Source organism: Falco rusticolus, chromosome Z (assembly GCF_015220075.1).
Source record: "Falco rusticolus isolate bFalRus1 chromosome Z, bFalRus1.pri, whole genome shotgun sequence".
Classification (NCBI taxonomy): Eukaryota; Metazoa; Chordata; class Aves; order Falconiformes; family Falconidae; genus Falco; species Falco rusticolus.
The window spans coordinates 21,595,884-21,618,260 of record NC_051210.1 but is presented as its reverse complement, the minus strand read 5'-3'; the positions used below and the strand labels follow the sequence as shown (position 1 = coordinate 21,618,260).

The 22,377-nt window shown below is 41.1% G+C and overlaps 1 long non-coding RNA gene across 1 annotated transcript; it reads right to left on the bottom strand.

Moving 5' to 3' along the window:
* Nucleotides 1-16,109: 16,109 nt before the first annotated feature.
* LOC119141824 lies at nt 16,110-18,414 on the bottom strand. The gene is made up of 3 exons (XR_005102047.1): nt 18,359-18,414; nt 17,245-17,499; nt 16,110-16,355 (listed from the first exon to the last, which is right to left on the bottom strand). It is a non-coding gene; the product is annotated as an uncharacterized LOC119141824 (long non-coding RNA).
* Nucleotides 18,415-22,377: the final 3,963 nt, after the last annotated feature.

Below are 22,377 nucleotides of genomic sequence, written 5' to 3'. Positions count from 1 at the left end.
TCCTCTACCCTGTAAGTAATGGCTTCTATTGTTTGTTCCAAGCTGAATTGCTGTATGGTATGGCTGGTCCCTTTCTCATTCGTTTTGTTGGAAAAAGAAAAGCCACAGTGTTGTGTCAAAGTGAAAGAAGCCATGTTTTAAAATAACGTGTAAAGAACCTGAGTGTGCTAATACAGGGGATCCTTTCATGCAGTTACCATACCTTTAATAGTTTTTCCATGGAACAAATACAGATTATAGACAGGAATTGTTATATTTACACTTCACCTTATAGTGAAAGGGCATTCATATTGAGTACTATTTTTAATATTATTCTTACTCATGCTCTGTACATTCAAGAAGCAGTTACCAGAATTAGTGTTGGAAAAGGGAGCGTATTGTACAGGCAGAATTGGCATAGTAATAAGAATGAAGCCAGGTGAGCAGAAGTCTAGCACACAAATAAGAGTAAATATATTTTCTCCATCACGCTGCAGGAGCTAAGTGGCTTTTTTCCCCATTCTTTCCAGAGTTCAAATCCCTGGCAAACAGCTTGCTGAAGCTCAAGTTATTTTGTTTGGAGAAATCTAAAAAGGTTAAGCCAACTAACACCATGAAACAAATGGATCAGAGGTATTTGAGCTCTGGAAAGTCAAAGTATTAAATAAATTGTAAGTTCATGCTGTGCCAGTTCTTAGTTTTCATTGCCTTAATCTGAAGGATGAAGTAAAATAAAACTGTTAGATAAAAACAAAACAAAATAAAAAGGTATGAGTAACGTGACATGACATATATAAAATAGAAAAGAATTGTTTTCACTCAGTGTGCTCACATAGAACCTCAGCAAATCAGTGTATTTTTTCTGAAAGCAGTTCAAAGAACATGAGCTGCCATTTGTACCCTGTGGTGTTTGCATCTCTCCATGCTTGCCATCTTCCATGCTTGCTACTCAAACAGTTTGTATTGTAGATATGAAATAGGAATTTTGATTGTGAACCTGACAATGTATCCAGGGCTTTTTGGCAGTCTTGATGGGTGCAGTTCTCTGTAATAAAAGTACCCACTTAACACAAATGCCTTATGAACATGTACAGCTACATGCACTTTAAAAACCAAATATTCCTGAATGTTGAATGCACTTTGCATGCATTGGCTTGAAGCACAGATCCTTGTTTTCCCTGCAGATCAGGCCTAGTAGGTATTCAAAGAGCACAGAATTGCATGCTACCTTATACATTCTCCTGTCCACCAAGACCTTCATTCTATTAAAAATTAATAAGAAATGTAATTTCTCTAAAGTATGGTGGTACATTCACCATGAAATCATTGGTATATAAAGCAAAATGTTTAAAAATGACCCAATATAGCTCAAAAACCCCAACTTTATAAGGACTTCATCTTGGCCCAAAAATGAGAACTGAATACTAGGAAAATTGAAAAGATACAAGTAGTTTTCCAGTGTGTGTGCATGTTGCTGTTTGATCTATTTGGAGTCATCTTTAATCCTCATTTGGGATTTATTTTGTCTGGTTTGATTGGCATTGTTCTTACAGAGGTTACACTTTCTACTCTTAAAGCATATGGGGGGAAGGGGTGTTACTGAACCTTAGAAGGTAACTAGAATGGAAACCCTGAAATCTACATTGAAATGCTGGCTCTTTTGCTATCTGTCCAACCCTGCAAGGTGCTGGATTTTCAGTGTTGTCATCGAACTGACCTGGGAGAGATGATAAGCCTCTGGAAAAATCATGCACCCCTGAGGACTGGGCTCAAATGTGTCTATAGGTTCAACAATTGGCTTGACGCGTACATGCAATCTACATTTGCTCTTTGCTTTATTTTAAAGGTTGAAATGTGGCATTTCAAAAATATAATGCCAGATAAGTAATAAGTCTGAATGTTAAGGGTTTGCTGAATATCAGGTTTCATCCAAGGAGATGAGAAAGTCATAATTTCTGCAATATTTGCAAGATTAGGGCTTTTATTTTTGTAGGAAGAGTAGATTTTGTCAGGGCGGCTGGCAGCTCATTGTCAGCAGACGGGTAGGAGTACAAGAAGCTTCCTTGTGTTCAGTATCAGCAACCCCTGTTTAATTTGCATTTGAGGGAGTTTTTTCCATAGCGTATTCATTTGCCAGTGAGTTAATGTGTCCCTGCATAATCAGATAAGAATGGAATAGAATTACTAATGATAAAAGGAGGTGGAACAAGGGCATGCCAGCAAAGCAGCCTTTCCTTCGCCCACCTAATCTGAATAGACCACAATTTCAACTATCTCAGGTTTAGTTTGGTCTTATTTCTTTTCCCAAGGTAAGAGTAGAGGTTTGGGTTTTTTTCCATCAAAACTGTGATGAGAGAATTAAACGCTGTGGATTGGCTATGGCAGCTACTACTTCATTCTGTGAAGCTGGAGTTAAAGAATAAAGCACTCTGGCTTGCAGCTAGGCAAACACGTTACTTATCTTCTAAATCCAATCCAAGAGCCAATTAATTAAAGCAGAGTGAAAAAATATTCTTTGTGAAGCATGAAGGGGAAAAAAAAAGACAAAATTTTGCTTCCAGTGCAACATATTCTAAATGTGTATGAGTCGATAGTCATAATTACATTAGAGTAAATGCAAATGCCATAAACCTTTAGGGCTGTAAGGTACCAACCATGAGGCAGGCCTGCACAGGGAATGAAGGAAGGAAGGGAGGAAGGAAGGGAGGAAGGAAGGGAGGAAGGAAGGGAGGAAGGAAGGGAGGAAGGAGGGCTTCCAGGCAGCTCTGCCAGCCATGCTGGGTGCCCGGCACTCAGGACACAGCGGCACACAGCCATGGTGTGGGGCGGCCCTGCCAGGCCCGCTGGGGCTCAGGTGGGCCCTGGCCTCCCCCTCCGGACCACGGCTGCTCCCCGGGTTTGCCTGGCAAGGCGGGATGGTGCTTCAGGCCGTTTAGCAAGGCACTCGCGGGCCCATGTTTAACATCAGGTAGGTGGAACAGTGATGAGCAAAAGGCTGCAACGCAAAGCTGCAGCGTTTTAAAACATCGCACAAAACCCCATAAGCTTACCCCTTCTAAAGTCATCCCTTCAGTGTCTCTTAGACAAAGCAGCAGTACAAGCACCCTGGAGTTTTATGTTGTATTATTACTTCTAAGCTTCTGTAACTTGACATAAACTATTCCTGTTAGCTGAAACACTTTGTAATGTAGACGGAGCTACTTTTGAGTCAGAGAGACAGGTGTTAATGGCCGAGATGCAGGAGGCCCAATTTTAAAATTGTGTGTGATGTCATTTCATTTAGCTTCACACAGCTTCTAATTTGGTTTTGCCTGAGCAAATTCTCAATGAGTTCATTGAGCTACACCCTTTAAAAATGATAGCTAATATAGAAAGTGGATACTTCGTACATTTATTAAATCTGCTTAACAAATCTCATAGTGATTTTAGTATAAAACTGTGAGCATATATGTCATGATATATTGAAAACAAATACTGAGCTATGAATATCATAGCAGTATATAGGCAGTTTGAAAAAAAAAGAAAACAGAAAAGAAAAGAAAAGAAAAGAAAAGAAAAGAAAAGAAAAGAAAAGAAAAGAAAAGAAAAGAAAAGAAAAGAAAAGAAAAGAAAAGAAAAGAAAAGAAAAGAAAAGAAAAGAAAAAAGAAAAGAAAAGAAAAGAAAAGAAAAACGAAAACAGAAAAGAACAGAAAAGAAAAGAAAAGAAAAGAAAAACGAAAACAGAAAAGAAAAGAAAAGAAAAGAAGAAAAGAAAAGAAAAGAAAAGAAAAGAAAAGAAAAGAAAAGAAAAGAAAAGAAAAGAAAAGAAAAGAAAAGAAAAAGTTAACACAATAGCTCAATATATCTGTTATGCTTTTTCAATCTTTATGCCTCTAAATATGTATTATGTGGCAAACATAAAACAGTTCCTGCAGCCTAAAGCTTTCCTGTGGATTTTGCTTTGGCCCCTTAAAAATGTATGTATACTTTTCCTGTTCGCATATCATCTGCTCAGCAGGATAGACATGCCAACTATAAACTATTCTGCCTAAGTAACATAAACTACATGACCTTGTACTGGCCTTTGCAAATTATTTGGACCAATGATGTGTTTAATTGGGAACTTAATGGGTGAAAGAGACGTTCCTGTGCTTTTTCCAAGCCACAGTCATGTTCTTCCACCTTCACTCCCAGATAACTCTACTGACTTTGAGGAAGGCAAACTTTGGACCAAAAAGATAAATAGAAGTAGTAGTGCAACGGGCCCACACCAACTTCACTGCCAAAAACCAGCAGAATTTGCATCACCAAGCAGCAAGCAGATCAAGCTGTAGAACAAGGCAAGCAACAACTGTGTCTGCTGAAACAGTCTTCCCAAAACAAGCACCAGATCCTTGAGAGAAGTTGCAGCCACCCGAAACTGACCTTTGTGACTACTAATGCTGTTGAAGAGCACTGAAAAGTATTTGATCCTATCAGTGAAATTACAAGCATCTCCTTCAAGCAATACAGCCCAAGAATCATCCTAGACATTACAGCAGCCCAGTCCTTTCTGAAGAAGCCCTATGCTTGCTGCTACCAAGTTCAGACGTTACAGTTGTCTTTCTTCTAAACCTTCTTTTCTTCGTAATGTAATTGGAAAATTACATAGCTATCTAATCTGAACAGGTGTTTGCACTTTGTCCTTCACTGTTGTTCTTGAAGACTTAGTATTGTCATAAGAACTGTAGTGGTATCTGTCTACATACAGGATTATGGGATTCTTCATTTAGGTAGAAACATGCTTCAGAAATCACCCTCGGAAATCAGATTCTATCCAAAAATTCTAACTTTGAATACCTCCAAAGTCACCTTATAGTCAGCAAACTACAAATAAGATGCAATATGAAAGAACAGTGAAGGTATTGAGATCCAACATAGCAGCAGAACGCTGAGCAAGAGGGCCCCTCCTGTGGAAATTGGAGCACATCTCAGACAGAGTTTGATGCAGAGGTGCCAAACTAAAGACATCTAGCACCTGAGGCAGATACTCACACAGGAGGAACAATCCAAGTAGGATGGTTGCTCTGTCTAAAACAGACAAATTCAGCCTATGGACAGTAAGTTCAGATCACAGAGAGATCAGGAGAAATAGCTTCAATGGTAACCTGCAGTGCAAAGGTTCTGGTTTTCCATAGGTTTATATTGGTGTTACTGCACCTCAAATTTTTATTTCTTTTTTTAAAAAAGGCATGTTCTGACTGTGCTCACACTAGAATGACAATGATTAATTGCTAATTCTTCATCCCCTTGTGGAGTTTATTTATGGTAGGCAACTGGTAAAGTGAAAAGAACTACATGCCACTGATTTTTAAATATAATTTTGTTCCCTCTGTACTGAAGATTCTTTTCAAGTACAATACATCAGTTGCTGAATCACTCAGCTTATAAGAATCTCAAGCCCCCACAAAATTTTCCAAAAATAGGTGCAAACAGCTTTCTTGCTTCAACTTTCCCCCAGTCCCTTAAGGGATTGGTGTTGCCCTTCAGATACACAGAAGATGCCTGGGAATTTCTGTGATCTTTAAAACACACAACTTTAGCTCCACTGTATTTATATGAAAGCCAATTCTGTATTTTTCTCTAAGCCATAGAAATTGTTAAAATATGTAAGGCTTAATGACAGTTAGAATTAGAGCCCTTACTGCACTATTTATAGACATTAAAATATGTCACAGCAATTGTCCTACGTAGAAAAGCTCCAGAAGCTTGTATTTTTAAACATCTTCAAGTGGATATTTACATAACAATGATCGTGAAAGAGTAGGTGTGTTACGCTAGGCAAATCTCTGTAAGTCACTTGTTTCCACAACTGGCAAGAGCTTTTTACAAAATGTAATAGGAATGTCTACAAAGTTGTTGCCATCTACCCAGAAGAAAAAAATAATCTGCATTTTAAGAGAATTTATTCATTCACATAACTGGACTCTAAAGCCGTAAATGGCTGTGTTGTGCTGTATGCTTCCATTGTTCCCAGAACTGTTGCATATGTTTATTGAATTGGTCCTTTCCAGGGGTTAGTGCTGGTCAAATCTGACTTAATTTTTAACTAAAAAGGGGAAGAAATTATTTTATTTAAGTAGCCCCCTAAGCTACAGTCTGGAATTTGCAGGAGTACAAATCTATGTTTAGGATCTATCTTATCTTCTCTGAACTCCAGCAACAACGTAAAGGCACTATTCAAGACACACAGCCTTAAAGAAGGTTATACTGAAGCTTTTGAATTGCAGGGGGTTTGATTCAGCAACAACAAAGATGAATATCCATTCCTGCCTGTTGATAAGAAACCAAAAGATTTCTAAAAGAGTTCACGGACCTTAACTTCTATGGAGAAAAGCCACAGACTGACAAACTGGATGCTCTCTAGAAACAGGATGACCTCAGATAATTGAAAGGCATGGGATATGGTTTCTGTGCCTGCACAGTAAGATGGAAGGATCAGACTTCCAGTACATGGGCTGCTTTCTGTTCCTTTGTGAAGGCAGCTGATCATTGCTACGCAGGCAGCTCCAGGAACACCTGCGGGGTTGCAGAGCAGCTTTGTAAAGAATATGCAATAGGTCCAATGTGCCTGATGCTAAGCCTCCTGCAATGGCTGTTGGAGAATCTGTGAACCAGGGGCCTCTGCTCTGAGATGATCCCAAATAATAGCAGTGAGAGTGAGAATCCCTCAGAAACAGATTCATTATCCCTGTTGATTGTTTTGGTCAATTCTTACTGATTTGTGAAAAACAGACAAAGCGATCACCTTCATGCTTTTGAAATGAATGTGGTAATGACAGACAGACATAAATTCTGCCAACAAAGTTAATTTCCTTTTTTCTGCTTTAGTGCTTCATAGCAACCCACAAAGACAGCCCAGTGGGCAACAGGGACAATAGGGTGCAGAAGAGGGAGACAGCATTAGTAATCAGGTGTTTAAATATTTCTTCTTTTTTTCTCCAGTTTTTTTGTCAAAAAACTGCAAATCAAAATCATATTATTTTATGGCAATGTCTTGTATATAATTCCAAATAATTGGTCCTACTGTATTCCTTTAGCAGCATGGAACGCATGTCAATTACTATTTGCAGGTTTGGATATGTATATGTTACAACTTTCCTGAAAGGCTTGGAAATAAAAGCATTTTCATTTAGGTTATTAACATTATGTAAATGACAACATAACTAGCCTTGATTTGCTGCCACTACCTTGGAAATATTTAAACATTATTATTACTTAGCTCAACATTCCAGTTTTATCTCTGAAATTAATGCTTTTAGGCTCAATTTATGCTTGTCAACAAATAATGATCATAGATGTGAGCTGGTTCATAATCCAGAGGTACTAGGTTACAATGTGTTGCCATAGAAACTGTGTTTTATTGCATTTTCTCTACTTGATTTAAGACATTTGACAATCATAGCAACTGTTTGCCTGTCTTCCTGAATCATAAAAAATTCAAAAACACAAACAACCAATAGGGGACATTCATACAGTTCTTGGCCCTCACTATAAAAATAAAAAAGAAATGACAACCTTATATTTAATAGGGATCTTTTGTGAATAGTTTATCTCACAGAATGTCTAGAAGTGTTGGAAAATTCAATCAGTGGTTAGTCATCAAATAGACCTGTCTTGCCTGTGGTTCATTTTGTTTATTGCATCATATATCTTTTATGATCACTGGGACTTTAGCCTGAAACAGCATTTTCTTTAACAAGAGCCATGTTTCCTCTAACGTTGTTTATTGCATCTGAAACATTACTCTTTGAAACCACAGTACATTTTCAATTGAGCAAAGGTCTGTAACGGAATACAGCACGTCTGTGTTTATTCAGGATCCCAAGTAAAAAATATCCCAGTTCATGTAACATTAATCACTTTGCCAGTGTTCAGCTGAGGTCATTGCCACATTCCTAGCAGTATTAAGCCGAGTCAAGATTAATCACGTACATTAAACCCTGCAAGGAAAGCACGTGAAGCGGATCTGAAATTAGACATTTGGTGAAGGACTAAGAGAGCACTGTAACAAAATATGTTAGCAGTGTAGCAAGCTTTCAGAATGATATGAGATTTTTCCTACTATGTTGTTGTCAGCTCATCTATATTTAAGGCTTTGTTGCTGTCTCCTTCATTTAACCCATTTTTTTGAGTTTTAAATAAGACCACTAAAATAATTTCTAGATTGTACATGGGTTTTTTCCCCCTTTTTTTACTTATTCATATATTTTTAAAATGCATTAATGTATTCTTATATAACTCAAATTAGGCTTCTGGGATTTTTTAAAACCAAGTAATAAAATCCTGCAATATTTTAAGACAGGAAAATTGAATAATGAAAGAGTATTTAAAATCAGTTCTCCTTTCATACTTTCTCTTTTTTCTGTATGTGCACATATGTTGGTACTATATGCTGTGCGTTTCATGCTGATGTCGCTGCAAGCGTAAAAGATGCATTTTACACGATGCCTGTATGTTCTACACAGTAGACTGTAACAATTCCTTCATCCATTCTTGTAAACGTCCATTAAATATTTGTTTGTTTTTATTATGTACACAGACATAAAAGGATATTTGAAGGGCAAATAATTCCCACTGAAAACCCCAAGGAGAGAAATCTATGGTGACATGAGGTTTACAGTCAATTATCTCTGTCTTGAGAATATATTGACGTGTCAAAAACACTAGATTCATGGGTTTTTTAAAAAAATAGGAAACTAGGCAATTCAGCAACAGGAATGGAAACTAAACTGCTGAACTATAAAATTAAAGCAGGCAGATTAACATTATTTTGCCATTCTGCAATAGCCTAGCAATGGCCTGCAATATCAAATGCAACGGTAACAGGATTTTTCAATGGTAACATGAAGTTTTTTCATACAGGCAACATCCAAAATCTGGGCTTGCCCTTACTGTAGCTGTATAAGATTTCAGACTTACACAGCTTGACAGAGTCACAGAAGTAAATAAAAGATGCTTTCACACAGTTCTTATCAGAGCTCAAAAAAGGCTCCTGGCTGGGGCTGGATGGACTGAGCATTGAAGGCAATCCCTCTCTCCTTGGAGAGTCCTGTGATCCCTACCTGACTTCTAGGATGTTCAGGAGAGATATCACCACCTCAGGGTCCTTGACAGGAAAGGCTGTTTTCTACAGAAAGGGTAATTGGTCCTGAAAAGAAAAAAGTAATCCTGAAAAGAACACCTAGCACCAAACTCTACAAGTTTTAGCACAGTCATGACATTTCTGCAAGGGTTCAGACACGGGTAAGGTTTTTATCTCTTCTTCCCTATGAACTCTGACATAGCAAGGGTGGACTTTTTGTAGTAGACCAGTGTAGAAAGCAGCAAGAAAGTTTAATGCTTCCCTGCCCTTAGAAAAGAATGTTCTTATTATGGATCATGGGAGGCACTGGTCACAGCTGAAGGCAGGAGATGCTTCCAGTAGCAATGAACTTTATGAGACATCTGTTTCATGTGTGTTTGCCACAACTCTATGCTAAACTGATGTCTGGAAACAATCTTTATTCAGATCTGATTGACATGTAGTCTTGATGTTTCTCTATAGAATTAGGCTTTTTTCCAGTGTTGTCTGGGAGGTTTCTCTAGCAAGTTCCCCTTTGCTGCAGAGGCTTACAACACTGGGGGTGAAAACAAGTCTCCTGCCTTCCTTGGGTGTACCGTGGGCATGGCTTCTGTCATTTGGATATAGGTCTCATATTTGCTGTAGGACCCAGGAATGAATTCTGTGGGCCATGATGTATCAGTAGTATATAGAATACATACTCTTTGCACCTCCTAAAATACTTACAGCATGGCTTTCTGCACTGGCAGGGATTTGTACTTCTTGTACAGTGTCCTTTCTAAACCCATACTCCGGTGTTCTCTTACAAAATAGCTAGGAGTCCAATGATTTCAACTATGCTCCTAGTTCTGCCACAGACCTCATGCATAACAACTGAACTTACATTCACCCATACTACCTGCCTATCTAGCAGTTTGTCTACTAGATATCTCTGTCATATTTGAGCTTCTGTCACATATTTTGATGGGTATTCATGAATACCTGTTTGAGAAATAAACCACACTTTCTTGGGTTTTTTCAACTCTTTGTTGAAAATAAAAGGTAAGAAAACTAAACAAACAACAAAAAAGCTTTTGTCCCTCTTTTGTGTGTTTGAGAATATTTGCTTCCAAAAACTTCACTAATGGAAGATTAAAGTCAACTGAAAGGGCCTTGCATGCCTGCGATATTTCAAACTGCATGTGCGACATTGCCTGTGGAGTTTACCACTGGCTTTATGTGAGACTAAATTGCCAGTACCTGTCCCATTGGCTTTAGGTGATGCCACAGTATTATGCTGGGTCGGTAGTATTACTACAGTTAAAGTTCCACCTCTGGAACAACCTGACAATATTTTCCTGAGTGCCTTTTTTTTTTTTTTTTTTTTAATTGACTGGTCAATTGATTGCATGACTGATATCCCATTACAGATTTGGAATTAATATTGAGTCTATGCTGGTTCTAGAAGTAGGGATGCCTCTTAAAGATACTTCTCCATGATCAGCTTTAGAGCTGAAGAGACAACAGGAATATGTCAAGAATGTCATTAAAAAGTTCTGGTTTTGTTACATTCACAGTGAAGAACAAGACTGTTGAAATCGTCTGTGAAAAAATATGAGTCTGTAGCTCTGTGTGTGCCAGTGAATCCATCCCAGACTGATGCACTGAAGGCCAAGGGAGATACAGCACAAAGTAGTCCCCATGGGTGAGTCTAAGACAGGCATGTGGTGCTTCAACAAATAAGTAGCCTGGCCAGAAGACAGGGAAGAAGCCAGTGGGCAACATGGCAAGAAATCAGATGATTTAGTATCAGGTTCCTTGTGTTTGAGAGAAGTCACACCAAAGATTTATTCTGGGTTTCTAAAACTGCTCAATGAATTTCACTCAACATAAAGATACACAGACCAAGATAAGAAACAGTAACTCTTGCAATTATTTCTTTACTCCTGATTTCTTACCATTTTGGAACATTCTTCTGTAGTCAATGGCCTGGCCCAGAATATTCTGTCCAAACCATTTAGTGCCTTCAGCTCAGCTAATCATCTATTACATATGTTGATCTATCAGCCAAACCTCTCTTCTTTGCTGTGAAAGCAGGTTTATTCCTTCCCTTCATTTGCCTAGGATGTCACATGTGTCTCTGTGAGTCCCTGTTCCAACACTTCCATTTCTTTGCACCTTTTTTTTGGTGAGGAAGTCGCTGCAAAGTGTACTGTTGTGAATTTATAGCATAGCCATTCTCCTGCACTAAATCCCTCGTACTGTGGATGCTCTAAGGACAGAGGCAGATCATTTCTTTTTACTTCAGCCGTGCCAGAGGAAGTGGCTTCTATCCCAAAAGTATCGGAAGTTTTTACCTGTTCCTTTGAATTAGGTGCTTGCATGGCTGTGTCTTAGTTTACTCTTGGCAAAATGAATGGGATTGGTTTATGTTTAAAAAGTATTTTTTGCCAGTCCAGCCCATAGACCTGGTGACGGCAGCTGGAAGGGCAGTCTGGGAAAAGGCAGGTCTCTGTCCTTACAGTATAGTGAGATGGAACGGCATAACCCAATGTCATGGTTTACTGGGACTGAAGGGGGTGGTCCTGCTCTGTCCAGCCCTCAGTTTCCTCTCCCTTGCTGCCACCTAACCTGCGTGTGGACAGTGTCCCCTCAGAGTGACACAAGTGCTCCCCTGACTGTGACTGAGCCAGCAGCAACATAACCCCACAAAACAGCCAGCAGTTTTTTGTTGGCTTATCAGGCTCCGCTGACTTACTTAGGGGTCAAACGAGTGCCAGAGCTGTGCAATGGAGAGGATGAGACCACACAGCTTGAAGGGCTAGAGAAAAAGTGGGAAAACAGGGCCTGAAGAATGGGACTGCCCCTTTTGGCAGCAGCAAGCTCTTAGAGCAGCTCAAGTGTCTGGCTCAGCTGCACCCTTACCGTGCACAAAGGATGCCCATATGAGAAAGAGTGCAGTAGTTAGTGTGCTGTAAAGTCACACCCCTGCATACTTTGCAGTAACTTCACTTGATCCATAAGTCTTTTGTTCTGTGTTTGTTCTCCAAATTCCCTCCCTGCAGGCAGGTAAAGGAAGTAGCTTCAGCTAATCTCCTTAGCATACCTATTGTCTGGCTAAAGTACAGTCATTATGTTCAACAAGCCTCCGTTGTAACCGGTCTGGAAGAGAGAAGACACAGTCCGTGAGATCTGGATACCCATTTGCCAGGGCATTCAGCAGTACAGCAAACCCGCAAGCTCAACCATACCAGCCAGAACTCCTAAATTTTACCCACTCACCCCATGGCTGCCTTATGTCAGAGTTCAAATTACTAGACGTTGATTAGGTGGGAGAAAGGTTTGCCAGAAAACTTCTTCTGGCTGAATGCACATGCACTGCACAGCAGAACAAGTCGGGCCCTTTATCTCATTAATTCTGTAATTAACAGACTTTTCCCAGTTTTGGAGAGATCAGCCTTTTTGTGAGCACAAGTAATGCCAGTGACTTGAACAGAAAATGTGAAAATTTGAATTAGATTTTCAATGACCAGTTTTGACCTTATTCCCTCTAGTAATTAGCAATAATATTCTACCAGAATCAACGGTCGAACAACAATAGAAGCAGTTTCAGGGTATGACTATTAGGCTGTAAACAGCCATTGCAGATGAAATAGAGTTATTTTCCCAGTCTGTTGTGACTTGTTTATCACTGTACTTCCATGCCTCTTCCCACAAGTTACTAAACCTCACCTTTTCCAGTAAGAGCCCCCTCTAACCCACTTCTGCCTAATTGAGTTCAGCTACTTAAACAGTGGGGAAAATAGTTTTGCTAATTTGTCTCATTTTGGCTGGAATGGTCTAGGGAAGCACTCAGGTCAGGGAGAATATGATGTACTCTCCCCAGACAGATGATGGACGGTACGTCTTCCACCAGCACAGAGATCTGCAGGGTAAATGTCTGTACCGCTCCAGACTCCCAGGGAGATATCCAGTGATGTCTTCAGAGTAACAAATATTTAAGGAGCAGCTAGACATATATTGGATAAGCCATTTAAACATAATTTCATTTTAATGGTTTGTGTCTGCAAGATGTAAATTAGTAATGGCTTATCAAACTTTACAGTTGAAGTTATTAAAAAATAGCTCTGAATAGTAGATTATTTAAAAAAATTATATATGTATGTACATACACTCACATATGCACCTACTCACATTACTGCAGGAAGAGCTACAATCTATTTGGGGTTTTTTTGTCTCTCATAAAAGAAATGGCTCACACATGTTGTCCAGCTTGAAAGTTTCCAAGAGAGCTGATTGCCAGCCATTATTTTCTATTTTATAGTGCATTTTTTCACTTTTTCTTTGGTTTTGTTCATATGGACTGCTCAGTGCAATACAGAAGTTTGTAGAGGGCTGAAATTCCTAGATCCCTCCTGAAAGCTTGTTATTAACAAAGGTTGCTTAAAAGTACTTTTCTTAGCTGCTGGCTGCTCCTGAAATGTATAACAGAGCTTTCAGGGAGGGGGAGCGGGGGAGGCAGGGAGGGGAAAGGAAAACCTCAAAAAGAGAAGGAGGGGAGAGAAGAAAAAAAAAAAAGGAGAGGACACTAATTTTCTGCATTCTGAGTGGAAGGTATAATGTCTTTATAAAGTAATAATTAAAAGAAAAACAATTACTGGTGCCTTATCTGGACTTTGCAGCTGTACTTACCCCTTTTGCATTAGCAGTGTGTGTTTTAAGGTTATGAAAAAACATGAAAATTGCATCTTAAGAGGAGTTTTATTCTTTTTCCTAGGATTTGATTGAAACAGACAGCTACATTTTGTGTATATATAATTAGGCAGTAAAATAGGCTTTGAAGGCAGATTTCTGTTTAGTATGTGAGTCACACGAACAACAGTCTTTCATTCAGCAACCAAAGACTGATCTTTTTAATGCCTCAACTCGCTCAACATGTTTTCTGAATGCTACATCTTGCAGGAAAGAAAAAAAAAAAAGGAGAGAAGGAAAAAAAAATCCCAACAAACCAGCTTTTAAGCCATATTTCTCTCTTTCTTTCTGTTTTTCCTCATTTCCCCAAATGAGAAACAACCTGAAAAGCCAATCTAGCTAGTCTGTGGTGATTTAACCTTATGCAAACTTATTTTTATTGTCTTTCTTTCCAGACTGTTGTCCAGGGCAGCACTGAATGCTGCACCAGCTCTAGGCGTATCTAATCCCTCTCATAAAAGGCCATTGTGGTAGTAAAACTGAGACCAATGGCTTTTTCATTCTCCACCTCTCAGCTCTCCAAAGTAATGGCAATGGGGTCTCCTCTTCATGTTTTTCTTTTCAGATGCATAGTTTCTCCTTTTAATAAGGCTAAAATAGAGAGAAATAAAAGGAACACAATCACATTTTCCTCAAAGCTCTTTCTATAAATACCTTCTGGAGAACTGAACTTAGGAACAGTTATCTGCAATCTGAGTTGTTGTGACACTGTGTGTGAATACAGCGATGTATCCTTGGAAGTTTCTGATCATTCTGAAGTATGTGAACATGTTAAAATGTTGGGCAGTTAATACTTAGGGCTTCATATTTTCTGCTTAAGGTCACACTCTGGCATTGTTCCTCACCCTGAACCGTGTGGAACTAAGGATGTGATAAGGGTAGTGCTCGACACTGGCACAGTTCTCACACATACTCCTTGCAAAGTAATCATGTAGAAGCCATTGTCCACTTATTTTGTACACTTTATATTTGCAATGCACTCTTGTCAACAATACTTTCCCCCCAAAAAGACAAATTATAACCCAGGTTTTTTTACAAAGTTTTTTACAAAGAACAAGTAAGATGAGTACACAGCAGATACTCTCCTGAAAAAGTGCACTTTCTTTTTTTTTTCTTTTCAGAAAATCTTGACCTCAGTGTTAAATGTTTTCATTAATAATATGCTAACAGATTGTATTTCAGAACATTTCGAACAGCAGTACAAGAGAAAGTTGGTCTGCATTTGATTACAAATTTTTATTTGACCTCAGAGGAATGCTTTTAACCAGCAAAACACGGAGTGCTAGATAAAAAGATTTACAGGTAGAAATAGTTCACACAAATTCATTCCTCCAAATAAAACCACTGCTTTTTAATACTTCTTATTAATGTCAATGTACTCATAGATATCTTTTAATATCACCATTAAAATTAAAACCCAGCAACTTTGTTTAAAAGCTATAAAACTTTGCTTTGGGCAAAATTTTAACACAAGTGTTTTAATTCTGAGGGCATCACATTTGTGCACTTACGATTATAGAACTGTAAAAATGAAAAAGCCACATTCTGTTATAAAAATTCTGTGATTTATTCCTAAATTTCAAATCCGGAGAAAAAGGAAAGGAGGAGTATGTACTCTGCAAAACACTATCCCATGGTCCAGAGTATGGTATAACTTGTAAGTATCCTTGTCTTTTAAGTACAGCTTGGAAATTTTCTGTTGAGCATTCTTGATGGATATCAACTAGAACCCACTTTGCAGAAGCAGTGATCCTCACAGCACTTCTTCCAGGTTCTCTTATAGCATTTCTGTGGGGAGATGGTTGCATAAAAATAGCACTTCTGGCTCCAGGACACCAAAGAAAACCTTTGGCTTCAGAAGGATCCCTGAGCATCTCCTAAGGACTGAAGGCTTCTTTAACCAGAATTAAAAGAAATGTGCACCAGGTCTTTTTCCACATCTCCGTGGCTGTTCAGGGAAGAAGACTAAAAGTTTGCTGCCGTCCCCATTTAAAGGGTCTGAAAGCACAAATCATCTTCAGTTAAGGCAGATAAAGCAGAGACCTGTGTGTGACTCTTTGAACTGTCTGTCTTTCCTCTAGTTCCAAAGAAGTGAGTGGTTTCAGTCACTGGAAGGTCTGCTGTAATAGTAGTTATTCACAATACACGTCTAAATCTCATGCAGATGTCTTTAATCACATTGCACTTGATCTCAATATGTTTAACAAACACAGTCCTCAGGGCACCATGTAAGGTAAGTAATCACTGTTACATGAAATTATAAGCAAGGAAACAGAAACATTGTGATGAGAAGACCCACAGGTTTCTAAGTCCAGATTGTGCAGAGGCTCAGGAGCTAAACATATCACCTCTGCCTGTGCCTGATACTAACAATGTCAGCTTGAGTGCATGCCACCGCTTTAAAACAAAGACCTATGTGATCCACTCAGTTTAGCTAAAAACATACCTTTCTTCCTTAAGAAGAACGATCAACCAGTGATTATGATGTGTGTAATTTTCTTGTATCATAGCTGTGGCATGTAACATCAGCTAAGTTTCATGGCCCCTGCTGTGGTACAACTCCTAGATGTTGAACGAAGAAGCATAACAAGATTATTGGATTCTTGTACACATACTGCATATTGACAAAGACATCACTGAAATAGTTTTGAACGTTATATAAAATTGTCTGGATTCTCAGGTTATTTATTGCCTTTTGTGGGAAATTTTCACAGCATTACATATTTTTGTGACTTGATATTCCTTACTGCCAGACTTCTAAATCTATGCATTCCTCAGAGTGTTTTTCTTGCCATTTTCTTATTTGTTTATCAGGCTTCTTCTCTTTTCAAATTAAATTTTTGCAATCACACCTACACAGAAAATATCTAAAGCCTGGATGGGTCTTCTCCTCAAACACCAAGAACACAGTTCTGCAGTGTCTCAGGTACCTCCATAGAGAATTTAAGCCTTGCAAGTAAGTAGTGTCTCATCTCATCTAGGCTCCCCTTCTACTACAAAACATAACTGCATTATTTTTGGCTGAGGATTTAAGGGTGTTTTTACATCCACACATTGTTCTAATTACCATTTCAAGGCAAGATGGCCAAGTCACAGAGAGAAGTACCATGAACTTCCAAAGGTCACATAATAATTGTGAGACAGCTGAGAACAGACCGCCCCAATTCCCCATCCTCTGCACTAATGACATAATTCTTTCCTTTTTGCATTTACACTGCCCTCTTTTCTGTCTTCCTTTCTTGGCCTTTCTTCTTTCCTACTGCCTTGACCCCTGTCTCCTCACGCTCCTTTTCCAGATGGTCCCTTCTTTTGCACTTGAGGGTATGAAGCTCTCCGTGTTTCTCTCCTCCTGCCCCAGTACAGCAAAGGAAGCAACAAGAGAGCAACAAGGACAGTCAGGAAAGCAAGAGGACAGAGTTGCCAGGTCTGGTACACACAGAGAGGTTCTTACGGATACTCTCTTCACTTGCAGCTCCAGCGGCCCACATACTTGATTTGTTAAAATGCCTCTTGGCCCTATTATCAAGATCTCAGGCATTCATCTTGTCCCAGAGCATTTATTTTCTCCTTCCACACCTCTGCAGTTTTTAAATCTACCAGATGTCAACTCCCAAACACATTCTGATAACTTCTCTGGTGAGTTTTCAGGGTCGTTCCTCTTCAAGCTCCTTCCTGTCAGAAATGTAGCAGCATACTCATTCCTCCCCTGGGGATGATATACCTAACCTTAGCTTCAAAAACTTTCACAGATTCATTCCTCACTTCACCAGCCACCAGTACACACTCTGCCTCTTAGTCATTTTTATCTTACTCCTCGTATGTACTATCCAATCTTATCTCTCACCTATTCCTTCTGCTCATCCAGCAGCATGCTTCTTGCTCTCCTTTCACACTGGACAACAAATCCCTCTCACCCCGGCTTCTGCGGCAGATTCCTTATGTCTAACTGGCTACTTCTCAGCAATTTCCATTCGAAGACTCATCTTCCCTCTCACTGGCCTATGACTCCTAGCCTTCTCTCTAATAAAAGAATCCAATTCTATTCCCTAAGCCTGGTTTCATTCCCCCATGCTCATTTATTCTCTCTGAAAATCTGAAGTATGGCACCCAGCCACTGGCCTTTTGTACATTTTTCACCTTAGCACTGCTATAATATGATGCTGCCCAACTGAAATACTGAATCTGCATCCATCATTTCTATTACAAATTATAATCGACTGTGAAACATTAAGCTATTTTGTATGAAAGTAGCTGTAAAAAATACACTACATAATAGAGTACTAAGACTACGACAAAAGGCTTTAACAGATTTTAACATGTATTACCTGTTTCTCATCACACACAGTCTATTAAGCAAGAAATGCATGTTTTTAATATTAGCTGAATGTTTACACAATGCGTTACATAAATAAATAAGCTGTTTAAATTATTTGAGGAGAAATTGAGTATCTATACAGTGAACTGAAGGCTATGTTCATGTCTGGGTAAGAGGTTTGTAGTTCAAATTCTACAGCAGAACTTCACAGAACTATTAAGTTATAAGTTATGGAACAGAAAAGACTTACTAGGTCATTCAGTCCATTCTAATGCCAATGGAGTCATTCCCCATAGTATTTATTCTTAGGGCTTTTTCCAGCCTAATTTTCAAGTCCTATGCAATAGGACTTAAGAACTTCCTCTGGGACATTATTTATTTCACTGATTAGCACATTTCACTGTTAGTTTTTTTTTTTTTTAATCTTCAGCTGTTGTTCCTCTCTCCCCCCCTGCCCCATGCTTTCAGAAAGATAGCTTCTGTCCTGTCTACCTTTTACACTCTCTCCCTACCCCCAAACAAATACACAGAGACACAGAGACACACAGAGACACAGACACACACACACAGACACACACACACACACACACACACACACACACACACACACACAGAGTCTTTCATAAATCGTTGCCAGGCCTTTTTTGTTGCTCTTCTATAAACAACAGAGCGGTACTTTGTTTCCATATATAACCTGTAATTGTGTACTGAAACATCAGAGACACTGACCTTTAGACTAGATATCAGACTGAGACTCCTTGTGAATATGCAGATAAATGTAAAAGAGTCTATGGAGTGTTCTAAAGAAGAAGAAAACATTGTTAGCATTGCCTCTTAAAAAAAAAAAAGAAAGCAAGCCAGTAGTATCTAACATAAGTAGCTGCCAAGTGTATAATGACTCCTCTGTATGTGTGTATCACCAGTTCCCACACTCTGGTCTATGGATCAATGGCAGTCTGCAATGCTGTAATAAATTACCCACAACTAATGTGCAAAGTGAGTAGTTTGCACACATATCAGTTAAAAGTTTGTCCATAGGACCCCAGGATAGGCTGCGATAAACTCTGGGGGTTGTAAGGACAGTGCTAATCCAAAATCTTTGCATCAATATGATAATAAATTTCCAAGGTACGGCTTTCAAATCTGTGGTGCGAAACCCTTTATGTGCAAAATGTTGTATTCGAGAGAAATGCCTGGGATTGTTTACCTAATTAATCCGGCAAATAAGTCCTCAAGAGAAAAATATATTTTTGCCCTCTCTGTAGTGCAAAGCTGAAGAAAAAATAATGATGGTTGTAATCTTTGCAGGCGCACAGTGTGTAAAGCTGAGATTGCCTGCGCACACACGGACCTCTGCTCCTGCAACATGAGACCCAGGAACAAAGGGTGCAGTTGGGAAAGGTCGTCCGAGGGAAGGTGACTGAGGCTCAACTGCAAACGGCGGCGGGACGACGTGGCACTTTCAGACATTAACAAATTTAACACCAACGATCTTGCGGTCCATCCTATCAGCGGGGCAGGGGCATGGGCAAGGCCTGACAAAAGGCCTTCCCGAAGCTGCGCGTGAACGGGTGTTCGCTGCGCCCCACGCTTACCCACGGCAGCCGGGCCGCGGACCGAGCTGTCCCGGCACTTCGGGGGACGCGGACCGGGGGCGCCCCGGCCGCCCCCACCGCGGGCAGGGCCCGCCGCCGGCCGCACACCCCCGCGCGGCCTCAGCCAATGAGAGGCCGGGATAGCGATTTCTGGAGCGGTGATTGGTCGCTGCCCGCTCCGCGCCCGGGGCGCCGGCGGCCGGGGAGCGGGCGCGGGGCGGCGGGCGGAGCGCTGGCCGCGGCTCCGCGCCTGGCTGCGGGCTCCCGCCCCGCCGCGCCGCTCGGGCTCGTCGCCAGGCTGCTCCGGGGGGAGGAGGAGGAAGGAGCTTTTCCTCATAACAAATGCGGTTTTAAACTGTCCGGGAGTGTAAGATAAGAGCTTCACATTCCTTTCGCTAAAAATAGACGTTTACCGGTAATTTTTCTTAGCGTATACGATGCGTATGTCTGGCAAGATTAAAAAGAAAAAAAAAAAAAAGAAAAAGAAAAAAAAGCGGGGCGGGGTGGGTGGATGGAGTTCTCTGGAATTATTAGTGGTCTGCAGCTGCATTAATTAAAAACGGATTTCCTATTTTAGACAAACACCACTAATTTATTGGCCTTCTGCCTGTCTTGTAAAACGTACACGAATACAAAGTTGTAATTTAATTTGGCGAGAAAATCAAGGCGAAAAAGCCACTAAATCACACAGCGGGCACTGGCCTCTTTTTGAAATAGGGACATTTCCGACCTGACAAGGCAATGTGAGTTAAGTGGTCTTTTTGCAGCCGCTCATGGGAATCGACTGCTGCAGATACACCTACGGGCCTGCAAGTGGTCTTGCTGTAATTTCAGCCACAGAAATAAATAAAACCCTGCTTCGGTAATCATGCAGCACATTGGACAGGCTCCTTCCCTGTATAGTCATACACAAAAGCCAGGAGGGAGAGGAGCAGGAGGGGAGGCTCCCCTCTGAATTTTGTGGTCTTAAAGGGTTTGTGAGGATATTTTACCCATCAGTTGGTAGCTGTGGTTGGAGAAACTGCTCTTCCACACTGACTGTTGCTTTCAGAAAAGAAAATGATGGTGTAACACAGATAAAGCAGAGGCGCTTTTGCAGTCTGTACCAGTGACTGTTCCTTGGCTAGTTAACAGACCAGCTATTCAGAAGCAATTTTCTTTGGGCTGAAATTATGTGCTGACCGTAGCAGATCACTTCCCATAATACCCCTTCCCCCACCCGATGCTGAATACCAACTGTCTCCTACTCACTGTATAATAATGTGAAAATGACTGTAATTTCGCAGATGAGAAGCAGCCCAAAGTGAAACGTGTCCAAACAGAGGTCGATATTGAAAAATCAGGGCCATTACCTAAATCTGTAAAATACGTACTCTGAAGAAACAGGAACAGTGATCTGCGACTAAGTAGACTGAAAAAAAGTAGGCTTGGTGTTGCTGACCTTAAAATTTTCGTGATGCACTGAGTGAAATCGCCCAAAAGTCAGCCGGAGGAACCTGTGATAGGCACTACCTTGTAACATTAGGCATGCTCGTGCCCCTACGAATTGCAAATGCTGGGGTGCAAGTGGGGCACCCCGGGTACAGCTGGCAGTGTCAGCAGCCATCTCTGGTTCTGCTGGCAGCTGTCTCGGTTGCCACACTAGATAGGAAGCAGCCCCTCGCAGGCGTTCCTTGCCATCAGCGCCACGTTGTCAGAAGACCAGGGTGGGAGGACAGGGACACGTTCATACCGCAGCATTTCTTGTTTGCACTACGCACATGCCGTGCCTTCCCTCTTTTTTTTTTTTTTTCCTTCCCCCATCCCCCCCTTCTCTTTGTAATCACTTAAAAATTTAATGTGATGATCAAGGGCCTCCTTGGCAATGAACTTATCCCTGCTAATAAACCCTTCATTATCAGCTCCTGAAAGGGAAGTGTTTTTACACCAGGAGGAACCGAGCAAGTTTTCTCTGGGCGGCTTCAAGGCCTCCCAAGGGAGCGTGTACTGGTGACCCCCGTGCCCTCGGCGCGAGGCCGGAGGGGCGACCGGGGGAGCCAGGGCTCACGGGACTGGGAGGGCTGCCTTGGCTCCCCAGGGCCCTGGTCACGATGGCTTGGTGCCCAGGGCACGTCCGGGTGCCACATCACAGGCAGCGTGTAGAGCCACCCCCACCCCCACCCCCATCTTGCACCATCTTCCCCTGCCCCCGCAGCAGGTAGGTTTGGGAGGTTGCACAGCTCCGCTACCGACTCCACCAGCCACCCCTTTAATGGGAAGCCTGTAACGGGGCGGGGGGACGGGGGGACGGGACGGGGGGACGCGAACGCCTGTAATTTGCTCAGCTGGATGAAGTCCAAAGAGGTATTTTGTCACCCTGTCACGGGTGCGCAGGACATTGTAAATGCCACGCTTTGACTCCTTGCCGGAAACCTTGACTTGGGCAACGCGTGCGTTTGGCAAGAAAAACATCCCCTATCGATTTTCACAGGGAGATAATTCCCGGTGAGATCAAGGGAAAAAGGTGGGGAAAAAAAAAAGAAAAAAAATAAGGGGGGGGGGCGGCGGGGAATAAACTGTGCTTAAGGGAATCAAAAGAGACCAGGGTCCGAGCCCCGACCCGGAGGCACGGCGGGTGCCGGCGAGAGGGAGCCTCTTCCCCCCCGCTCCGTGTCTCCCCCCCCCCCCCCCCCCC